This window comes from Colletes latitarsis, chromosome 14, assembly GCF_051014445.1.
Source record: "Colletes latitarsis isolate SP2378_abdomen chromosome 14, iyColLati1, whole genome shotgun sequence".
NCBI classification, from domain to species: Eukaryota; Metazoa; Arthropoda; class Insecta; order Hymenoptera; family Colletidae; genus Colletes; species Colletes latitarsis.
Window position 1 is genome coordinate 10,689,813 of NC_135147.1, and position 24,627 is coordinate 10,714,439.

The following is a 24,627-nucleotide window of genomic DNA, read 5'->3' on the forward strand; positions in this document are numbered from 1 at the left end:
CTTGTTGGCCAGATCCTGGGTTTTTTTCTGGTTTGAATCACGTAGTAATGTGGTACCACACTGGAACAGACAATTAAACGAGGTTTCGATCAATATTTTAGAGGATAACACCGGTTAGGTCTTGGTTATGCCCGCATCTGGCTCTTGATTTTGACTTTTCCGCATACTTGTTGGCCAGATCCTCGGTTTTCCCTGGTTTGAATCACGTAGTAATGTGATACCGCACTGAAACAGTCAATTAAACCTGGTTTCGATCAATATTTTAGAGGATAACACCGGTTAGGTCTGGGTTAGGACTGGGTTATGCCCGCATCTGGCTCATGATTTTGCCTTCTTCGCATACTTGTTGGCCAGATCCTGGGTTTTCTCGGGTTTGAATCACGTAGTAATGTGGTACCACACTGAAACAGACAATTAAACCTGGTTTCGATCAATATTATAGAGGATAACACCGGTTAGGTCTGGGTTAGGTCTGGGTTATGCCCGCATCTCGCTCATGATTCTGCCTTCATCGCATTCTTGTTCGCCAGAACCTGGGTTTTTTCGGGTTTGAATCACGTAGTAATGTGGTACCACACTGAAACAGACAATTAAACGAGGTTTCGATCAATATTTTAGAGGATAACACCGGTTAGGTCTGGGTTATGCCCGCATCTGGCTCTTGATTTTGACTCTTCCGCATACTTGTTGGCCAGATCCTTGGTTTTCCCTGGTTTGAATCACGTAGTAATGTGATACCGCACTGAAACAGTCAATTAAACCTGGTTTCGATCAATATTTTAGAGGATAACACCGGTTAGGTCTGGGTTAGGACTGGGTTATGCATTCACATCGCTCATGATTCTGCCTTCATCGCTTTCTTGTTCGCCAGAACCTGGGTTCTTTCGGGTTTGAATCACGTAGTAATGTGGTACCACATTGAAACAGTCAATTAAACCTGGTATCGATCAATATTTTAGATGATAACACCGGTTAGGTCTGGGTTCGGTCCGGGTTATGCCCGCATCTGGCACATGATTTTGCCTTCTTCGCATGCTTGTTGGCCAGATCCTGTGTTTTTTTCTGGTTTGAATCACGTAGTAATGTGGTACCACACTGGAACAGACAATTAAACTAGGTTTCGATCAATATTTTAGAGGATAACACCGGTTAGGTCTGGGTTAGGACTGGGTTATGCCCGCATCTGGCTCTTGATTTTACTTTTCCGCATACTTGTTGGCCAGATCCTGGGGTTTTTCGGGTTTGAATCACGTAGTAATGTGGTACCTAGACTGAAACAGTCAATTAAACCTGGTTTCGATCCACATATTAGAGGATAACACCGGTTAGGTCTGGGTTAGGTCTGGGTTATGCTCGCATTTCGCTCATGATTCTGCCTTCATCGCATTCTCGTTCGCCAGAACCTGGGTTTTTTCGGGTTTGTAGCACGTAGTAATGTGGCACCACACTGAAACAGTCAATTAAACCTGGTTTCGATCCACATTTTAGAGGATAACACCGGTTAGGTCTGGGTTCGGTCCGGGTTATGCCCGCATCTGGCACATGATTTTGCCTTCTTCGCATGCTTGTTGGCCAGATCCTGTGTTTTTTTCTGGTTTGAATCACGTAGTAATGTGATACCACACTGGAACAGACAATTAAACTAGGTTTCGATCAATATTTTAGAGGATAACACCGGTTAGGTCTGGGTTAGGACTGGGTTATGCCCGCATCTGGCTCTTGATTTTACTTTTCCGCATACTTGTTGGCCAGATCCTGGGGTTTTTCGGGTTTGAATCACGTAGTAATGTGGTACCTAGACTGAAACAGTCAATTAAACCTGGTTTCGATCCACATTTTAGAGGATAACACCGGTTAGGTCAGGGTTATGCCCGCATCTGGCTCTTGATTTTGACTTTTCCGCATACTTGTTGGCCAGATCCTTGGTTTTCCCTGGTTTGAATCACGTAGTAATGTGATACCGCACTGAAACAGTCAATTAAACATGGTTTCTATCAATATTTTAGAGGATAACACCGGTTAGGTCTGGGATAGGTATGGGTTACGTCCGCATCTGGCTCTTGATTTTGACTTTTCCGCATACTTGTTGGCCAGATCCTTGGTTTTCCCTGGTTTGAATCACGTAGTAATGTGATAACGCACTGAAACAGTCTATTAAACCTGGTTTCGATCAATATTTTAGAGGATAACACCGGTTAGGTCTGGGTTAGGACTGGGTTATGCCCGCATCTGGCTCATGATTTTGCCTTCTTCGTATACTTGTTGGCCAGATCCTTGGTTTTCCCTGGTTTGAATCACGTAGTAATGTGATACCGCACTGAAACAGTCAATTAAACCTGGTTTCGATCCACATTTTATAGGATAACACCGGTTAGGTCTGGGTTACGTCTGGGTTATGCCCGCATCTCGCTCATAATTCTGCCTTCATCGCATTCTTGTTCGGCAGGACCTGGGTTTTTTCGGGTTTGAATCACGTAGTAATGTGGTGCCACACAGTAACAGTCAATTAAACCTGGATTCGATCCACATATTATAGGATAACACCGGTTAGGTCTTGGATAAGTATGGGTTATGTCCGCATCTGGCTGATGATTTTGCTTTCTTCGCATACTTGTTGGCCAGATCCTGGGTTTTTTCGTGTTTGAATCACGTAGTAATGTGGTACCACACTGAAACAGTCTATTAAACCTGGTTTCGATCAATATTTTAGAGGATAACACCGGTTAGGTCTGGGTTAGGACTGGGTTATGCCCGCATTTGGCTCTTGATTTTGACTTTTCCGCATACTTGTTGGCCAGATCCTTGGTTTTCCCTGGTTTGAATCACGTAGTAATGTGATACCGCACTGAAACAGTCAATTAAACATGGTTTCTATCAATATTTTAGAGGATAACACCGGTTAGGTCTGGGTTATGCCCGCATCTGGCTCTTGATTTTGATTCTTCCGCATACTTGTTGGCCAGATCCTTGGTTTTCCCTGGTTTGAATCACGTAGTAATGTGATACCGCACTGAAACAGTCAATTAAACCTGGTTTCGATCAATATTTTAGAGGATAGCACCGGATAGGTCTGGGTTAGGACTGGGTTATGCATTCACATCGCTCATGATTCTGCCTTCATCGCTTTCTTGTTCGCCAGAACCTGGGTTCTTTCGGGTTTGAATCACGTAGTAACGTGGTACCCCATTGAAACAGTCAATTAAACCTGGTATCGATCAATATTTTAGATGATAAAACCGGTTAGGTCTGGATTATGCCCGCATTTGGGACATGATTTTCCCTTTTTCGCATATTTGTTGTACAGATCCTGGGTTTTTTCGGGTTTGAATCATGTAGTAGTGTAATACCACACTGAAGCAGTCAATTAAGCCTGGTTTCGATCAATATTTTAGAGGATAACACCGGTTAGGTCTGGGTTAGGTCTGGGTTATGCCCGCATCTGGCTCATGATTTTGCCTTTTCCGCATACTTGTTGGCCAGATCCTGGGGTTTTTCGGGTTTGAATCACGTAGTAATGTGGTACCTAGACTGAAACAGTCAATTAAACCTGGTTTCGATCCACATATTAGAGGATAACACCGGTTAGGTCTGGGTTAGGTCTGGCTTATGCCCGCATTTCGCTCATGATTCTGCCTTCATCGCATTCTCGTTCGCCAGAACCTGGGTTTTTTCGGGTTTGTAGCACGTAGTAATGTGGTACCACACAGTAACAGTCAATTAAACCTGGATTCGATCCACATTTTATAGGATAACACCGGTTAGCTCTGGGATAGGTTTGGGTTATGTCGGCATCTGCCTCATGATTTTGCTTTCTTCGCATACTTGTTGGCCAGTTCGTGGGTTTTTTCGTGTTTGAATCACGTAGTAATGTGGCACCACACTGAAACAGTCAATTAAACCTGGTTTCGATCCATATTTTAGAGGATAACACCGGTTAGGTCTGGGTTCGGTCCGGGTTATGCCCGCATCTGGCACATGATTTTGCCTTCTTCGCATGCTTGTTGGCCAGATCCTGTGTTTTTTTCTGGTTTGAATCACGTAGTAATGTGGTACCACACTGGAACAGACAATTAAACGAGGTTTCGATCAATATTTTAGAGGATAACACCGGTTAGGTCTGGGTTAGGACTGGGTTATGCCCGCATCTGGCTCTTGATTTTACTTGTCCGCATACTTGTTGGCCAGATCCTGGGTTTTTTCGGGTTTGTATCACGTAGTAATGTGGTACCACACTGAAACAGACAATTAAACCTGGTTTCGATCCACATTTTAGAGGATAACACCGGTTAGGTCTGGGTTATGCCCGCATCTGGCTCTTGATTTTGACTTTTCCGCATACTTGTTGGCCAGATCCTTGGTTTTCCCTGGTTTGAATCACGTAGTAATGTGATACCGCACTGAAACAGTCAATTAAACATGGTTTCTATCAATATTTTAGAGGATAACACCGGTTAGGTCTGGGATAGGTATGGGTTACGTCCGCATCTGGCTCTTGAATTTGACTTTTCCGCATACTTGTTGGCCAGATCCTTGGTTTTCCCTGGTTTGAATCACGTAGTAATGTGATAACGCACTGAAACAGTCTATTAAACCTGGTTTCGATCAATATTTTAGAGGATAACACCGGTTAGGTCTGGGTTAGGACTGGGTTATGCCCGCATCTGGCTCATGATTTTGCCTTCTTCGTTTACTTGTTGGCCAGATCCTTGGTTTTCCCTGATTTGAATCACGTAGTAATGTGATACCGCACTGAAACAGTCAATTAAACCTGGTTTCGATCCACATTTTATAGGATAACACCGGTTAGGTCTGGGTTAGGTCTGGGTTATGCCCGCATCTCGCTCATAATTCTGCCTTCATCGCATTCTTGTTCGGCAGAACCTGGGTTTTTTCGGGTTTGAATCACGTAGTAATGTGGTGCCACACAGTAACAGTCAATTAAACCTGGATTCGATCCACATATTATAGGATAACACCGGTTAGGTCTGGGTTAGGACTGGGTTATGCCCGCATCTGGCTCATGATTTTGCCATCTTCTCATACTTGTTGGCCAGATCCTGTTGGTTTTTGGGGTTTGAATCACGTAGTAATGTGGTAACACACAGTAACAGTCAATAAAACCTGGATTCGATCCACATTTTATGGGATAACACCGGTTAGGTCTGGGTTATGCCCGCATCTGGCTCTTGATTTTGACTTTTCCGCATACTTGTTGGCCAGATCCTGGGTTTTTTCGGGATTGTATCACGTAGTAATGTGGTACCACACTGAAACAGTCAATTAAACCTGGTTTCGATCAATATTTTAGAGGATAACACCGGTTAGGTCTGGGTTAGGACTGGGTTATGCCCGCATCTGGCTCTTGATTTTGTCTTTTCCGCATACTTGTTGGCCAGATCCTGGGTTTTTTCTCGTTTGAATCACGTAGTAATGTGGTACCACACTGAAACAGACAATTAAACCTGGTTTCGATCCACATTTTAGAGGATAACACCGGTTAGGTCTGGGTTAGGACTGGGTTATGCCCGCATCTCGCTCATGATTCTGCCATCATCGCATTCTTGTTCGCCAGAACCTGGGTTTTTTCGGGTTTGAATCACGTAGTAATGTGGTACCACACTGAAACAGTCAATTAAACCTGGTTTCGATCCACATTTTAGAGGATAACACCGGTTAGGTCTGGGTTAGGACTGGGTTATGCCCGCATCTGGCTCATGATTTTGCCATCTTCGCATACTTGTTGGCCAGATCCTGTTGGTTTTTGGGGTTTGAATCACGTAGTAATGTGGTAACACACAGTAACAGTCAATAAAACCTGGATTCGATCCACATTTTATAGGATAACACCGGTTAGGTCTGGGATAGGTATGGGTTATGTCCGCATCTGGCTCATGATTTTGCTTTCTTCGCATACTTGTTGGCCAGATCCTTGGTTTTCCCTGGTTTGAATCACGTAGTAATGTGATACCGCACTGAAACAGTCAATTAAACCTGGTTTCGATCAATATTTTAGAGGATAACACCGGTTAGGTCTGGGTTAGGCCTGGGTTATGCCCGCATCTGGCTCATGATTTTGCCTTCTTCGCATACTTGTTGGCCAGATCCTGGGTTTTTTCGGGTTTGAATCACGTAGTAATGTGGTACCACACTGAAACAGACAATTAAACCTGGTTTCGATCCACATTTTAGAGGATAACACCGGTTAGGTCTGGGTTAGGTCTGGGTTATGCCCGCGTCTGGCTCATGATTTTGCCTTTTCCGCATACTTGTTGGCCAGATCCTGGGGTTTTTCGGGTTTGAATCACGTAGTAATGTGGTACCAGACTGAAGCAGTCAATTAAACCTGGTTTCGATCCACATATAAGAGGATAACACCGGTTAGGTCTGGGTTAGGTCTGGGTTATGCCCGCATTTCGCTCATGATTCTGCCTTCATCGCATTCTCGTTCGCCAGAACCTGGGTTTTTTCGGGTTTGAATCACGTAGTAATGTGGTACCACACAGTAACAGTCAATTAAACCTGGATTCGATCCACATTTTATAGGATAACACCGGTTAGGTCTGGGATAGGTATGGGTTATGTCCGCATCTGGCTCATGATTTTGCTTTCTTCGCATACTTGTTGACCAGTTCCTGGGTTTTTTCGTGTTTGAATCACGTAGTAATGTGGCACCACACTGAAACAGTCAATTAAACCTGGTTTCGATCCACATTTTAGAGGATAACACCGGTTAGGTCTGGGTTAGGTCCGGGTTATGCCCGCATCTGGCACATGATGTTGCCTTCTTCGCATGCTTGTTGGCCAGATCCTGTGTTTTTTTCTGGTTTGAATCACGTAGTAATGTGGTACCACACTGGAACAGACAATTAAACGAGGTTTCGATCAATATTTTAGAGGATAACACCGGTTAGGTCTGGGTTATGCCCGCATCTGGCTCTTGATTTTGACTTTTCCGCATACTTGTTGGCCAGATCCTTGGTTTTCCCTGGTTTGAATCACGTAGTAATATGATACCGCACTGAAACAGTCAATTAAACCTGGTTTCGATCAATATTTTAGAGGATAACACCGGTTAGGTCTGGGTTAGGACTGGGTTATGCCCGCATCTGGCTCATGATTTTGCCTTCTTCGCATACTTGTTGGCCAGATCCTGGGTTTTTTCGGGTTTGAATCACGTAGTAATGTGGTACGACACTGAAACAGACAATTAAACCTGGTTTCGATCCACATTTTAGAGGATAACACCGGTTAGGTCTGGGTTAGGTCTGGGTTATGCCCGCATCTCGCTCATGATTCTGCCTTCATCGCATTCTTGTTCGCCAGAACCTGGGTTTTTTCGGGTTTGAATCACGTAGTAATGTGGTACCACACTGAAACATTCAATTAATCCTGGTTTCGATCCACATTTTAGAGGACAACACCGGTTAGGTCTGGGTTAGGACTGGGTTATGCCCGCATCTCGCTCATGATTCTGCCTTCATCGCATTCTTGTTCGCCAGAACCTGGGTTTTTTCTGGTTTGAATCACGTAGTAATGTGGTACCACACTGAAACAGACAATTAAACGAGGTTTCGATCAATATTTTAGAGGGTAACACCGGTTAGGTCTGGGTTATGCCCGCATCTGGCACATGATTTTGCCTTCTTCGCATGCTTGTTGGCCAGATCCTGGGTTTTTTGCTGGTTTGAATCATGTAGTAATGTGGTACCACACAGAAACAGACAATTAAACGAGGTTTCGATCAATATTTTAGAGGATAACACCGGTTAGGTCTGGGTTATGCCCGCATCTGGCTCTTGATTTTGACTTTTCCGCATACTTGTTGGCCAGATCCTTGGTTTTCCCTGGTTTGAATCACGTAGTAATGTGATACCGCACTGAAACAGTCAATTAAACCTGGTTTCGATCAATATTTTAGAGGATAACACCGGTTAGGTCTGGGTTAGGTCTGGGTTATGCCCGCATCTCGCTCATGATTCTGCCTTCATCGCATTCTTGTTCGCCAGAACCTGGGTTTTTTCGGGTTTGAATCACGTAGTAATGTGGTACCACACTGAAACATTCAATTAATCCTGGTTTCGATCCACATTTTAGAGGACAACACCGGTTAGGTCTGGGTTAGGACTGGGTTATGCCCGCATCTCGCTCATGATTCTGCCTTCATCGCATTCTTGTTCGCCAGAACCTGGGTTTTTTCTGGTTTGAATCACGTAGTAATGTGGTACCACACTGAAACAGACAATTAAACGAGGTTTCGATCAATATTTTAGAGGGTAACACCGGTTAGGTCTGGGTTATGCCCGCATCTGGCACATGATTTTGCCTTCTTCGCATACTTGTTGGCCAGATCCTGGGTTTTTTCGGGTTTGAATCACGTAGTAATGTGGTACGACACTGAAACAGACAATTAAACCTGGTTTCGATCCACATTTTAGAGGATAACACCGGTTAGGTCTGGGTTAGGTCTGGGTTATGCCCGCATCTCGCTCATGATTCTGCCTTCATCGCATTCTTGTTCGCCAGAACCTGGGTTTTTTGGGGTTTGAATCACGTAGTAATGTGGTACCACACTGAAACAGTCAATTAAACCTGGTTTCGATCCACATTTTAGAGGATAACACCGGTTAGGTCTGGGTTAGGTCTGGGTTATGCCCGCATCTGACACATGATTTTGCCTTCTTCGCATGCTTGTTGGCCAGATCCTGGGTTTTTTTCTGGTTTGAATCACGTAGTAATGTGGTACCACACTGAAACAGACAATGAAACGAGGTTTCGGTCAATATTTTAGAGGATAACACCGGTTAGGTCCGGGTTATGCCCGCATCTGGCTCTTGATTTTGACTTTTCCGCATACTTGTTGGCCAGATCCTTCGTTTTCCCTGGTTTGAATCACGTAGTAATGTGATACCGCACTGAAACAGTCAATTAAACCTGGTTTCGATCAATATTTTAGAGGATAACACCGGTTAGGTCTGGGTTAGGACTGGGTTATGCCCGCATCTGGCTCATGATTTTGCCTTCTTCGCATACTTGTTGGCCAGATCCTTGGTCCCCTCTGGTTTGAATCACGTAGTAATGTTGTACCACACTGAAACAGACAATTAAACCTGGTTCCGATCCACATTTTAGGGGATAACACCGGTTAGGTCTGGGTTAGATCTGGGTTATGCCCGCATCTCGCTCATGCTTCTGCCTTCATCGCATTCTTGTTCGCCAGAACCTGGGTTTTTTCTGGTTTGAATCACGTAGTAATGTGGTACCACACTGAAACAGACAATTAAACGAGATTTCGATCAATATTTTAGAGGATAACACCGGTTAGGTCTAGGTTATGCCCGCATCTGGCACATGATTTTGCCTTCTTCGCATGCTTGTTGGCCAGATCCTGGGTTTTTTTCTGGTTTGAATCACGTATTAATGTGGTACCACACTGAAACAGACAATTAAACGAGGTTTCGATCAATATTTTAGAGGATAACACCGGTTAGGTCTGGGTTATGCCCGCATCTGGCTCTTGATTTTGACTTTTCCGCATACTTGTTGGCCAGATCCTTGGTTTTCCCTGGTTTGAATCACGTAGTAATGTGATACCGCACTGAAACAGTCAATTAAACCTGGTTTCGATCAATATTTTAGAGGATAACACCGGTTAGGTCTGGGTTATGCCCGCATCTGGCTCTTGATTTTGACTTTTCCGCATACATGTTGGCCAGATCCTTGGTTTTCCCTGGTTTGAATCACGTAGTAATATGATACCGCACTGAAACAGTCAATTAAACCTGGTTTCGATCAATATTTTAGAGGATAACACCGGTTAGGTCTGGGTTAGGTCTGGGTTATGCCCGCATCTGGCTCATGATTTTGTCTTCTTCGCATACTTGTTGGCCAGATCCTGGGTTTTTTCGGGTTTGAATCACGTAGTAATGTGGTACGACACTGAAACAGACAATTAAACCTGGTTTCGATCCACATTTTAGAGGATACCAACGGTTAGGCCTGGGTTAGGTCTGGGTTATGCCCGCATCTGGCACAGGATTTTGCCTGCTTCGCATGTTTGTTGGCCGGATCCTGGGTTTTTTTCTGGTTTGAATCACGTAGTAATGTGGTACCACACTGACACAGACAATTAAACGAGGTTTCGATCAATATTTTAGAGGATAACACCGGTTAGGACTGGGTTATGCCCGCATCTGGCTCTTGATTTTGACTTTTCCGCATACTTGTTGGCCAGATCCTTGGTTTTCCCTGGTTTGAATCACGTAGTAATGTGATACAGCACTGAAACAGTCAATTAAACCTGGTTTCGATTAATATTTTAGAGGATAACACCGGTTAGGTCTGGGTTAGGACTGGGTTATGCCCGCATCTGGCTCATGATTCTGCCTTCATCGCATTCTTGTTCGCCAGAACCTGGGTTTTTTCGGGTTTGAATCACGTAGTAATGTGGTACCACACTGAAACAGTCAATTAAACCTGGTTTCGATCCACATTTTATAGGATAACACCGGTTAGGTCTGGGTTAGGACTGGGTTATGCCCGCACATCGCTCATGATTCTGCCTTCAACGCATTCTTGTTCGCCAGAACCTGGGTTTTTTCGGGTTTGAATCACGTAGTAATGTGGTACCGCACTGAAACAGTCAATTAAACCTGGTTTCGATCCACATTTTAGAGGATAACACCGGTTAGGTCTGGGTTAGGTCTGGGGTATGCCCGCATCTGACACATGATTTTGCCTTCTTCGCATGCTTGTTGGCCAGATCCTGGGTTTTTTTTCTGGTTTGAACCACGTAGTAATGTGGTACCACACTGTTTAAATATCGCATGAGTCCGAGACGGAGAAACTCGGCCGCGATGCCCGTATCTATATTGAATTCGCGTAATTCTAGATGGTTGTGCTGACATGGAAATTTTCCATCGTTCAGATTGGTATACCGCGGCTATTTACGTGTTTTTTCAAGCTAGCTTCACTGAAATTCTCGAGTTTTGGAGCAAATTCTAGGAATGTGTTGTTAGCGCTGAGAAAGAGAGAGAAAAGAGATCTATCGGAAAAAGATCGATAGACGAAACGCGGCAGCGCCGCGCCGTGGCCACGCGGCGCGTAGCAGCCCGGGCCCAGCAACGCGAGGCGTAGCTACCCGGTTCTGCGCTTGCGCGACGGAGCCGGCCGCGGCCGTCGCTGCTTGCAGATCGTCACGGTTCATTCTTGAGCCGTCGGCGATCGAGAGCGGACCTTGTGACGGTCGCGTTCCCATTTCCCTACGAGCTCCGAGGTGGATGAGCCGATCTCTCTCCTCGTAATAGAATCAGTTTGCGGACAAATAGTTTATTGGAAAATCTCGTCATAGCGACTTGAGATTTTCCCCAGAAAACGGACAATCTGCCTGACGTTGCAGCGATCGCAAGGCACGCCGAGTGTGAAGCGATCGTAGACGCAGGATTGTGATTGAACGTTGCAGTTCGTGGATGCGACTGCGACGTTGGAGATTCGGTGTGGATCGCCTTGAGTCTTCTTCCAATTATCCGGTTAGAGCTACTGGAGGGCTGATACCGACATACAGGTATCACCTAGTGGTAGTTCACCGTTTCTAGAGGTCATACGAAACCCACTGGAACCACCCGTCCTGTGTACCAGTGAGAGTACACCGACCGGTGGGGTGGAAAGTTTCACCGACCAAGATTAGAGCTATACGGCGTAGGAGCAACCGGAAGATAGATATTCAGAAAGAATATCACTTCGTGGTGCTCTCCGTGCATCGGGCGTCAGAGAACCCGCTCCAATATACCGTCGTGAGGGGACAATAAGTAGGGCCTAAGCGTACGGTGGAGCAAAGGGTTCGAAGAACCTTCCTTCCATCGCTACACCCACTACCAGCTGTGAGTCGACCACACTGGGCTGTGAACGTAGGGTGGTTGGAATTGCAGGGGATTGAGTCCTGAACCGGTGAGCCGCAGGCCAGTTCCTCGGGACAGGAGCCTCCGTCGAGGTAGCCACGGCTGGCTGCCGGGCGTTCCTTTGATGAAGGAATCGCCGGCTTGGCAACCACGTGTGCATACCGCAGGTCGCTCCTGAGGAGCAGCTGACGAGGGAGCCGAACTAGGACAAGACGTCCTCTTGCGTGGGTGGTGTAGAAACGCCACCCGCACGGGGAGCGTGCTCGCGGGATATAGCCTCTTGGAGCCTTACAACCTCCATTTGGTTTCCCGTCCGTGGCATTGCAAAGAGAACCCGGTAGAACGGAGAAAAGCTCGTCTACCCGGTTGTGCGCGTCGGTGAGATCGTAGAAAGAGAATCTCATCGACCAGAAAGAGAAGAATACAGTCCACTAGCTAGAGCGCTAGATAGCCAGCCAGCTCTCCCCTCCAAGCACACCAGACTGTCGCTGGAGCGCGAGAAACAGCTGACGAGCGCGCGATTGTTGACTTGTCCGCAAATGTATTTATTAGGCGGATTCTTTTGTTTCAGAAAGCCTCCGCAGTAGGAAATTAAACAGGAGACAAAGAAAGAGGAGACGAGGCCGCAAAAGGAGCCGTCGTCAGTTTTTCTTTTAGTTTCTAGTTTTTTTTGTTCTAATGTTGTGATAAGTTTAGTTCTATTTTTGTAAAATAAAAAACGTTATTGAAAAACTTGTAACAATTTCTCTCCCTGTCTGTTTCCTCATCCGGACCCACGTTAAAGTCCCTTAGTACTTTAACATTTGGTCCTTCGAGCCGGATTCGAGGAAAGAAAAGACAGTAGAGAGTTACAAGTACGTTCACGTAAGTTGCTAGTTACGAGACGAATTTTCGAGTTGATTTTCAATCCTCGAATAAAAGATCACCATGGCATTGGCCAGAGAGGTCGGTCGTAGCGAGATTGAAATCGATTTCGATGACCTGACCTGCCGGTTTGAAGCAATGTCACGGTCGATAACAAATTTAAAGAAACGAGGTCGAGCTCAGTACAATGAGATACTTCTCAAGTCAAAGCTCGACTCGGTTTCCGAACAGTACAAGAAAGCTGTTGATCAGTACTTGGCTGTTCGAAGAAAATATCCACCTGCGAAGTGCGAGAAAAGCAACTTCGTTTTGAAAGGTGGAATTGAAGCATGGGAGACTATGTTTATGGAGTTTCAGGCGTACATTGCTACGGAACTGACGCAACTAGCCGCTGAGAGAAAAACAGCGGCGTCGTCGGTCGACCAGCATGATGTCGCTATTGAGCTTCCAAAGCAACGTCTGAATAAATTCGGCGGGGATCCTCGTAAATGGAGCCATTTCGAGGATCTATTCACCGCTAGTATAATCAATAACCCGAGGCTTTCAGATGTGCATCGATTGCAATATCTGAACGCCTGTGTGGAAGATCAAGCGTTGGCTGCGATCGCACACCTTGAAATTACTGAAGGTAATTTCGAGGTAGCGTGGCAAACCCTGAAAGATCAGTTCGGGCTTCCACGTATGGTGACCGCCAAACTGCTTGATCAATTGACAAAAATGAAGACGATTAAAAAGGATGACCTGACTAGCTTACATCAGGTCACTGTCGTCTTCAAGCAGGCTTTTGCCGCTTTTGAAAAACTGGGCACGACAAGAGAGCAGCGAGATTGGCTGCTGGCCCATGCAATCAAAAGCAGGCTTGAAGGGTCTCTCCTTCTGGAGTGGGAACTGTCGCAAAAGCTCTCCACGAAATATCCCTCGTTTCACGAACTAGTGGAATTTCTGGAGGTGCGTGCTCGCGCTATCACAATAACGGATGATGGTAAGGGCAAATCTTCGACGAGTAACCCACCGAAAATTAAAGTACGGAGTTACAACTCCGTCGTGGAACGTCGTTCGGAGAACAGCGAATCTTGTGGATTTTGCGGCCTCGAGCATGGAATAGCACAATGCAGTGCTTTCCAAGGCTTGACGGTAGACTACCGCTATCGTTACGCAAAAGATAGTCGGTTGTGCATTATCTGCTTGTCGCCGGGTCACGAGCGGTTCAACTGTCCGTCCGAAAAAGTATGCTCTAAATGCAATGGCAGACACCATACTCTGCTGCATTTCGAGCGTTACGGAAAGGAAACGGAAAGTCGTAAGCCTACGACAGAGTTTTCAAAGGACAAAGAAAAGAAAAAACGGGCAATCGACCCGCAACGTCTCTACCTGGCAGGACAGAAAAGTCAACCGGGTGGCGACGAAACGGAGAAAATCCCCGATGCTGAATGAAGGCATTTCGCGAGCGTTCCAATACCGCGAATTCAAATTCGCAAGGAATGGAAGCCGCGGAACTTCTTCAATTCAAGCGGTGGATTTGTGGAAAAAATTGGTTCGGACAATCAAGAGATTGTTGGCCAAAAGACGCCTTCGTACATCGAGATCGATGCGGTAGAAGCGAAGGTCGATGTAGCGAATCAGATGCGGCACGTAATTTTCAAAATTGCAAGCTGTGTCGATTGCACGCATTTTTTGATAAATCACCGGTGTGAAAACCAGTGAAATCTCACTGAAAGCGCACTCTGAGTGAATTCACGCAAAAAGCGGAGAAATATAGATTTGTTTCTGTACGATCGAAGCGGAAAATCGCGATCGATCGCTGCTTTAAGTGATAACTCAGACGATTAAGCGTCTCTCACACGGAGTTATGTTCGGTCGAAAGTCGATTGAAAGACTTTCCGACAGGAATCAGTGGAAACTGAACGTCTCTCGCGTTGTTTAACCGATCGAGGGCGATTCAGAAATTTCCTGAAGTGATCTAGAGACAAGCGGGACGTGATTATTGCATGTTTCGCCAAAGTTTTGATCAGGAGATGCGGGACGTAATTATTTTACGTTCCTATAAAGTCTTGGGAAGAGGCATATGGCCCATAAATTGCTAAAATCAAATTATGTGGTTTTAGTGCAGAACTCTCTATTCTCCCATAAATCAATGGAAACTGGGACGAATAGAGAATGTTTCATTGGTAAGGGATAGGCACGTGTCGTTAAAGTACGCACGGCCGAATCTATCTCTACACGACCAATTTCGGGGTCGTGTAAATTTTCTGTGAATTTTTCCACGATAGCGACAAGTGGCAACGTCGCTTTCGAGGAAACATTGAAATTCCAGATTTTGTTGTCGAGGAATTCGGAAGGTGAAGGACCACCGCGTTCATAGCAACCGGTGGCCACTTCCATCTATCCGTCGTTGCTAAGGCTCAATCTGAGCTACGGGTTGCTTAGCAACGTAAACAACCCGAGCGGAGCTGTGGACTAGGCACGAGGAGAGCTCATTCAGTCGAAGATTGACCACGATGAGCGACAACGGGAGCAGCCACAGCCAGAATGAGCACACCGTGATGATCTCGGGTGATCCCGAGATCGATCTGAGATTCGGGCAGATTCTGCGGATCGCCGAAGAATCCACAAACCCGTCCTGGGCGGACGAGGTCGAAGCGGATAAGTCGGAACCAGAGCCAGAGTTGGTAATAAACGTGGGACTGGACAAGGTCCGAGTTCCGGCTCGGATTGTCCAGTCGGGTGGAAAATACAACGCCCGGATCACCGGAGGGACGTACGTCCTTCGGTGGGCTCCAGGCGGGCGCCTTCTACATAGCGCCTGGCGACCAGAGAAGCTGGAGGCACCGGCCCAGCAGCCAGGCCAGCAACCGTCGATTCCGTCGGCGGTCCAGCCAGCGACGATTGCGCCGCCACAGCAGCAGGGACCAGCGCAGCCCGGCAGCAAGGCGGCTGCAAGGAAGCGACGGAGGCGAAGGCAAACAAAGCCCGCTGTGGAACCACAGCCGGGGCCTAGCGGATTCCGCCAACCGATGAAACCCCAGCCGGGGAAAAAGGCCAGATGGCATCCTGGTCATCCCGGCCATCTTCGGACGATGGAAGCCACAACACGAGCCCTGGCAGATCAAATGCTGCAAACCTCAATGAGGATTTTGCAGCAGGCCACTTCTGGACAACGGTAAGTACTTTTAATTATTAAAAATTTTTTAATTTTTTGAATTAAAAGTGCGCGTCTCTCTTTCTCGGTTCGCGTAAAATCCTTGCCGTACGGGACAACCGCGTCCTCTTAGTGTTGCACAATTCGTGCAAGGGGGTCGGTATGTTTAAATATCGCATGAGTCCGAGACGGAGAAACTCGGCCGCGATGCCCGTATCTATATTGAATTCGCGTAATTCTAGATGGTTGTGCTGACATGGAAATTTTCCATCGTTCAGATTGGTATACCGCGGCTATTTACGTGTTTTTTCAAGCTAGCTTCACTGAAATTCTCGAGTTTTGGAGCAAATTCTAGGAATGTGTTGTTAGCGCTGAGAAAGAGAGAGAAAAGAGATCTATCGGAAAAAGATCGATAGACGAAACGCGGCAGCGCCGCGCCGTGGCCACGCGGCGCGTAGCAGCCCGGGCCCAGCAACGCGAGGCGTAGCTACCCGGTTCTGCGCTTGCGCGACGGAGCCGGCCGCGGCCGTCGCTGCTTGCAGATCGTCACGGTTCATTCTTGAGCCGTCGGCGATCGAGAGCGGACCTTGTGACGGTCGCGTTCCCATTTCCCTACGAGCTCCGAGGTGGATGAGCCGATCTCTCTCCTCGTAATAGAATCAGTTTGCGGACAAATAGTTTATTGGAAAATCTCGTCATAGCGACTTGAGATTTTCCCCAGAAAACGGACAATCTGCCTGACGTTGCAGCGATCGCAAGGCACGCCGAGTGTGAAGCGATCGTAGACGCTGGATTGTGATTGAACGTTGCAGTTCGTGGATGCGACTGCGACGTTGGAGATTCGGTGTGGATCGCCTTGAGTCTTCTTCCAATTATCCGGTTAGAGCTACTGGAGGGCTGATACCGACATACAGGTATCACCTAGTGGTAGTTCACCGTTTCTAGAGGTCATACGAAACCCACTGGAACCACCCGTCCTGTGTACCAGTGAGAGTACACCGACCGGTGGGGTGGAAAGTTTCACCGACCAAGATTAGAGCTATACGGCGTAGGAGCAACCGGAAGATAGATATTCAGAAAGAATATCACTTCGTGGTGCTCTCCGTGCATCGGGCGTCAGAGAACCCGCTCCAATATACCGTCGTGAGGGGACAATAAGTAGGGCCTAAGCGTACGGTGGAGCAAAGGGTTCGAAGAGCCTTCCTTCCATCGCTACACCCACTACCAGCTGTGAGTCGACCACACTGGGCTGTGAACGTAGGGTGGTTGGAATTGCAGGGGATTGAGTCCTGAACCGGTGAGCCGCAGGCCAGTTCCTCGGGACAGGAGCCTCCGTCGAGGTAGCCACGGCTGGCTGCCGGGCGTTCCTTTGATGAAGGAATCGCCGGCTTGGCAACCACGTGTGCATACCGCAGGTCGCTCCTGAGGAGCAGCTGACGAGGGAGCCGAACTAGGACAAGACGTCCTCTTGCGTGGGTGGTGTAGAAACGCCACCCGCACGGGGAGCGTGCTCGCGGGATATAGCCTCTTGGAGCCTTACAACCTCCATTTGGTTTCCCGTCCGTGGCATTGCAAAGAGAACCCGGTAGAACGGAGAAAAGCTCGTCTACCCGGTTGTGCGCGTCGGTGAGATCGTAGAAAGAGAATCTCATCGACCAGAAAGAGAAGAATACAGTCCACTAGCTAGAGCGCTAGATAGCCAGCCAGCTCTCCCCTCCAAGCACACCAGACTGTCGCTGGAGCGCGAGAAACAGCTGACGAGCGCGCGATTGTTGACTTGTCCGCAAATGTATTTATTAGGCGGATTCTTTTGTTTCAGAAAGCCTCCGCAGTAGGAAATTAAACAGGAGACAAAGAAAGAGGAGACGAGGCCGCAAAACGAGCCGTCGTCAGTTTTTCTTTTAGTTTCTAGTTTTTTTTGTTCTAATGTTGTGATAAGTTTAGTTCTATTTTTGTAAAATAAAAAACGTTATTGAAAAACTTGTAACAATTTCTCTCCCTGTCTGTTTCCTCATCCGGACCCACGTTAAAGTCCCTTAGTACTTTAACACACACTGAAACAGACAATTAAACGAGGTTTCGATCAATATTTTAGAGGATAACACCGGTTAGGTCTGGGATAGGTATGGGTTATGTCCGCATCTGGCTCATGATTTTGCCTTGTTCGCATGCTTGTTGGCCAGATCCTAGGTTTTTTTCTAGTTTGAATCATGTAGTAATGTGGTACCACACTGAAACAGACAATTAAACATGGTTTCGACCAATATTTTAGACGATAACACCGGTTAGGTCTGGGTTAGGACTGGGTTATGTCCGCATCTGGCTCATGATTTTGCCTTCTTCGCATACTTGTTGGCCAGATTCTGGGTTTTTTCGGGTTTGAATCACGTAGTAATGTGGTACGACACTGAAACAGACAATTAAACCTGGTTTCGATCCACATTTTAGAGGATAACACCGGTTAGGTCTGGGTTAGGTCTGGGTTATGCCCGCATCTCGCTCATGATTCTGCCTTCATCGCATTCTTGTTCGCCAGAACCTGGGATTTTTCGGGTTTGAATCACGTAGTAATGTGGTACCACACTGAAACATTCAATTAAACCTGGTTTCGATCCACATTTTAGAGGACAACACCGGTTAGGTCTGGGTTAGGTCTGGGTTATGCCCGCATCTGACACATGATTTTGCCTTCTTCGCATGCTTGTTGGCCAGATCCTGGATTTTTTTCTGGTTTGAATCACGTAGTAATGTGGTACCACACTGAAACAGACAATGAAACGAGGTTTCGGTCAATATTTTAGAGGATAACACCGGTTAGGTCCGGGTTATGCCCGCATCTGGCTCTTGATTTTGACTTTTCCGCATACTTGTTGGCCAGATCCTTGGTTTTCCCTGGTTTGAATCACGTAGTAATGTGATACCGCACTGAAACAGTCAATTAAACCTGGTTTCGATCAATATTTTAGAGGATAACACCGGTTAGGTCTGGGTTAGGACTGGGTTATGCCCGCATCTGGCTCATGATTTTGCCTTCTTCGCATACTTGTTGGCCAGATCCTTGGTCCTCTCTGGTTTGAATCACGTAGTAATGTGGTACCACACTGAAACAGACAATTAAACCCGGGTCCGATCCACATTCTAGGGGATAACACCGGTTAGGTCTGGGTTAGATCTGGGTTATGCCCGCATCTCGCTCATGATTTTGCCTTCTTCGCATACTTGTTGGCCAGATTCTGGGTTTTTTCGGGTTTGAATCACGTAGTAATGTGGTACGACACTGAAACAGACAATTAAACCTGGTTTCGATCCACATTTTAGAGGATAACACCGGTTAGGTCTGGGTTAGGTCTGGGTTATGCCCGCATCTCGCTCATGATTCTGCCTTCATCGCATTCTTGTTCGCCAGAACCTGGGATTTTTCGGGTTTGAATCACGTAGTAATGTGGTACCACACTGAAACATTCAATTAAACATGGTTTCTATCAATATTTTAGAGGATAACACCGGTTAGGTCTGGGATAGGTATGGGTTACGTCCGCATCTGGCTCATGATTTTGCCATCTTCGCATACTTGTTGGCCAGCTCCTGTTGGTTTTTGGGGTTTGAATCACGTAGTAATGTGGTAACACACAGTAGCAGTCAATAAAACCTGGATTCGATCCACATTTTATAGGATAACACCGGTTAGGTCTGGGATAGGTATGGGTTATGTCCGCATCTGGCTCATGATTTTGCTTTCTTCGCATACTTGTTGGCCAGATCCTGGGTTTTTTCGTGTTTGAATCACGTAGTAATGTGGTACCACACTGAAACAGTCAATTAAACCTGGTTTCGATCCACATTTTAGAGGATAACACCGGTCAGGTCTGGGTTAGGTCTGGGTTATGCCCGCATCTGGCACATGATTTTGCCTTCTTCGCATGCTTGTTGGCCAGATCCTGGGTTTTTTTCTGGTTTGAATCACGTAGTAATGTGGTACCACACTGGAACAGACAATTAAACGAGGTTTCGATCAATATTTTAGAGGATAACACCGGTTAGGTCTTGGTTATGCCCGCATCTGGCCCTTGATTTTGACTTTTCCGCATACTTGTTGGCCAGATCCTCGGTTTTCCCTGGTTTGAATCACGTAGTAATGTGATACCGCACTGAAACAGTCAATTAAACCTGGTTTCGATCAATATTTTAGAGGATAACACCGGTTAGGTCTGGGTTAGGACTGGGTTATGCCCGCATCTGGCTCATGATTTTGCCTTCTTCGCATACTTGTTGGCCAGATCCTGGGTTTTTTCGGGTTTGAATCACGTAGTAATGTGGTACCACACTGAAACAGACAATTAAACCTGGTTTCGATCAATATTATAGAGGTTAACACCGGTTAGGTCTGGGTTAGGTCTGGGTTATGCCCGCATCTCGCTCATGATTCTGCCTTCATCGCATTCTTGTTCGCCAGAACCTGGGTTTTTTCGGGTTTGAATCACGTAGTAATGTGGTACCACACTGAAACAGACAATTAAACGAGGTTTCGATCAATATTTTAGAGGATAACACCGGTTAGGTCTGGGTTATGCCCGCATCTGTCTCTTGATTTTGACTCTTCCGCATACTTGTTGGCCAGATCCTTGGTTTTCCCTGGTTTGAATCACGTAGTAATGTGATACCGCACTGAAACAGTCAATTAAACATGGTTTCTATCAATATTTTAGAGGATAACACCGGTTAGGTCTGGGATAGGTATGGGTTACGTCCGCATCTGGCTCTTGATTTTGACTTTTCCGCATACTTGTTGGCCAGATCCTTGGTTTTCCCTGGTTTGAGTCACGTAGTAATGTGGTACCACACTGAAACAGACAATTAAACCTGGTTTTGATCAATATTATAGAGGATAACACCGGTTAGGTCTGGGTTAGGACTGGGTTATGCCCGCATCTGGCTCATGATTTTGCCTTCTTCGCATACTTGTTGGCCAGATCCTGGGTTTTCCCTGGTTTGAATCACGTAGTAATGTGATACCGCACTGAAACAGTTAATTAAACCTGGTTTCGATCAATATTTTAGAGGATAACACCGGTTAGGTCTGGGTTAGGACTGGGTTATGCATTCACATCGCTCATGATTCTGCCTTCATCGCTTTCTTGTTCGCCAGAACCTGGGTTTTTTCGGGTTTGAATCACGTAGTAATGTGGTACCACATTGAAACAGTCGATTAAAACTGGTATCGATCAATATTTTAGATGATAAAACCGGTTTGGTCTGGATTATGCCCGCATTTGGGACATGATTTTCCCTTTTTCGCATATTTGTTGGACAGATCCTGGGTTTTTTCGGGTTTGAATCATGTAGTAGTGTAATACCACACTGAAGCAGTCAATTATGCCTGGTTTCGATCAATATTTTAGAGGATAACACCGGTTAGGTCTGGGTTAGGTCTGGGTTATGCCCGCATCTGGCTCATGATTTTGCCTTTTCCGCATACTTGTTGGCCGGATCCTGGGGTTTTTCGGGTTTGAATCACGTAGTAATGTGGTACCTAGACTGAAACAGTCAATTAAACCTGGTTTCGATCCACATATTAGAGGATAACACCGGTTAGGTCTGGGTTAGGACTGGGTTATGCCCGCATTTCGCTCATGATTCTGCCTGCATCGCATTCTCGTTCGCCAGAACCTGGGTTTTTTCGGGTCTGTAGCACGTAGTAATGTGGTACCACACAGTAACAGTCAATTAAACCTGGATTCGATCCACATTTTATAGGATATCACCGGTTAGCTCTGGGATAGGTTTGGGTTATGTCCGCATCTGGCTCATGATTTTGCTTTCTTCGCATACTTGTTGGCCAGTTCCTGGGTTTTTTCGTGTTTGAATCACGTAGTAATGTGGCACCACACTGAAACAGACAATTAAACCTGGTTTCGATCCACATTTTAGAGGATAACACCGGTTAGGTCTGGGTTATGCCCGCATCTGGCTCTTGATTTTGACTTTTCCGCATACTTGTTGGCCAGATCCTTGATTTTCCCTGGTTTGAATCACGTAGTAATGTGATACCGCACTGAAACAGTCAATTAAACATGGTTTCTATCAATATTTTAGAGGATAACACCGGTTAGGTCTGGGATAGGTATGGGTTACGTCCGCATCTGGCTCTTGATTTTGACTTTTCCGCATACTTGTTGGCCAGATCCTTGGTTTTCCCTGGTTTGAGTCACGTAGTAATGTGGTACCACACTGAAACAGACAATTAAACCTGGTTTCGATCAATATTTTAGAGGATAACACCGGTTAGGTCTGGGTTAGGTCTGGGTTATGTCCGCATCTGGCTCATGATTTTGCTTTCTTCGCATACTTGTTGGCCAGATCCTGGGTTTTTCGTGTTTGAATCACGTAGTAATGTGGTACCACACTGAAACAGTCTATTAAACCTGGTTTCGATCAATATTTTAGAGGATAACACCGGTTAGGTCTGGGTTAGGACTGGGTTATGCCCGCATCTGGCTCTTGATTTTGACTTTTACGCATACTTGTTGGCCAGATCCTGGGTTTTTTCGGGTTTGTATCACGTAGTAATGTGGTACCACACTGAAACAGACAATTAAACCTGGTTTCGATCCACATTTTAGAGGATAACACCGGTTAGGTCTGGGTTATGCCCGCATCAGGCTCTTGATTTTGACTTTTCCGTATACTTGTTGGCCAGATCCTTGGTTTTCCCTGGTTTGAATCACGTAGTAATGTGATACCGCACTGAAACAGTCAATTAAACATGGTTTCTATCAATATTTTAGAGGATAACACCGGTTAGGTCTGGGATAGGTATGTGTTACGTCCGCATCTGGCTCATGATTTTGCCATCTTCGCATACTTGTTGGCCAGCTCCTGTTGGTTTTTGGGGTTTGAATCACGTAGTAATGTGGTAACACACAGTAGCAGTCAATAAAACCTGGATTCGATCAATATTTTAGAGGATAACACCGGTTAGGTCTGGGTTAGGACTGGGTTATGCCCGCATCTGGCTCATGATTTTGCCTTCTTCGCATACTTGTTGGCCAGATCCTGCGTTTTCCCTGGTTTGAATCACGTAGTAATGTGATACCGCACTGAAACAGTCAATTAAACCTGGTTTCGATCAATATTTTAGAGGATAACACCGGTTAGGTCTGGGTTAGGACTGGGTTATGCCCGCATCTGGCTCATGATTTTGCCTTCTTCGCATACTTGTTGGCCAGATCCTGGGTTTTTTCGGGTTTGAATCACGTAGTAATGTGGTACCACACTGAAACAGACAATTTAACCTGGTTTTGATCAATATTATAGAGGATAACACTGGTTAGGTCTGGGTTAGGTCTGGGTTATGCCCGCATCTCGCTCATGATTCTGCCTTCATCGCATTCTTGTTCGCCAGAACCTGGGTTTTTTCGGGTTTGTATCACGTAGTAATGTGGTACCACACTGAAACAGACAGTTAAACGAGGTTTCGATCAATATTTTAGAGGATAACACCGGTTAGGTCTGGGTTAGGACTGGGTTATGCCCGCATCTGGCTCATGATTTTGCCTTCTTCGCATACTTGTTGGCCAGATCCTGGGTTTTTTCGGGTTTGTATCACGTAGTAATGTGGTACCACAATGAAACAGTCAATTAAACCTGGTTTCGATCAATATTTTAGAGGATAACACCGGTTAGGTCTGGGTTAGGACTGGGTTATGCATTCACATCGCTCATGATTCTGCCTTCATCGCTTTCTTGTTCGCCAGAACCTGGGTTCTTTCGGGTTTGAATCACGTAGTAATGTGGTACCACATTGAGACAGTCAATTAAACCTGGTATCGATCAATATTTTAGATGATAAAACCGGTTAGGTCTGGATTATGCCCGCATTTGGGACATGATTTTCCCTTTTTCGCATATTTGTTGGACAGATCCTGGGTTTTTTCGGGTTTGAATCATGTAGTAGTGTAATACCACACTGAAGCAGTCAATGAATCCTGGTTTCGATCCACATTTTAGAGGATAACACCGGTTAGGTCGGGGTTCGGTCCGGGTTATGCCCGCATCTGGCACATGATTTTGCCTTCTTCGCATGCTTGTTGGCCAGATCCTGTGTTTTTTTCTGGTTTGAATCACGTAGTAATGTGGTACCACACTGGAACAGACAATTAAACGAGGTTTCGATCAATATTTTAGAGGATAACACCGGTTAGGTCTGGGTTAGGACTGGGTTATGCCCGCATCTGGCTCTTGATTTTGACTTTTCCGCATACTTGTTGGCCAGATCCTTGGTTTTCCCTGGTTTGAATCACGTAGTAATGTGATACCGCACTGAAACAGTCAATTAAACCTGGTTTCGATCCACATTTTATAGGATAACACCGGTTAGGTCTGGGTTAGGTCTGGGTTATGCCCGCATCGCGCTCATAATTCTGCCTTCATCGCATTCTTGTTCGGCAGAACCTGGGTTTTTTCGGGTTTGAATCACGTAGTAATGTGGTGCCACACAGTAACAGTCAATTAAACCTGGATTCGATCCACATATTATAGGATAACACCGGTTAGGTCTGGGATAGGTATGGGTTATGTCCGCATCTGGCTCATGATTTTGCTTTCTTCGCATACTTGTTGGCCAGATCCTGGGTTTTTTCGTGTTTGAATCACGTAGTAATGTGGTACCACACTGAAACAGTCAATTAAACCTGGTCTCGATCAATATTTTAGAGGATAACACCGGTTAGG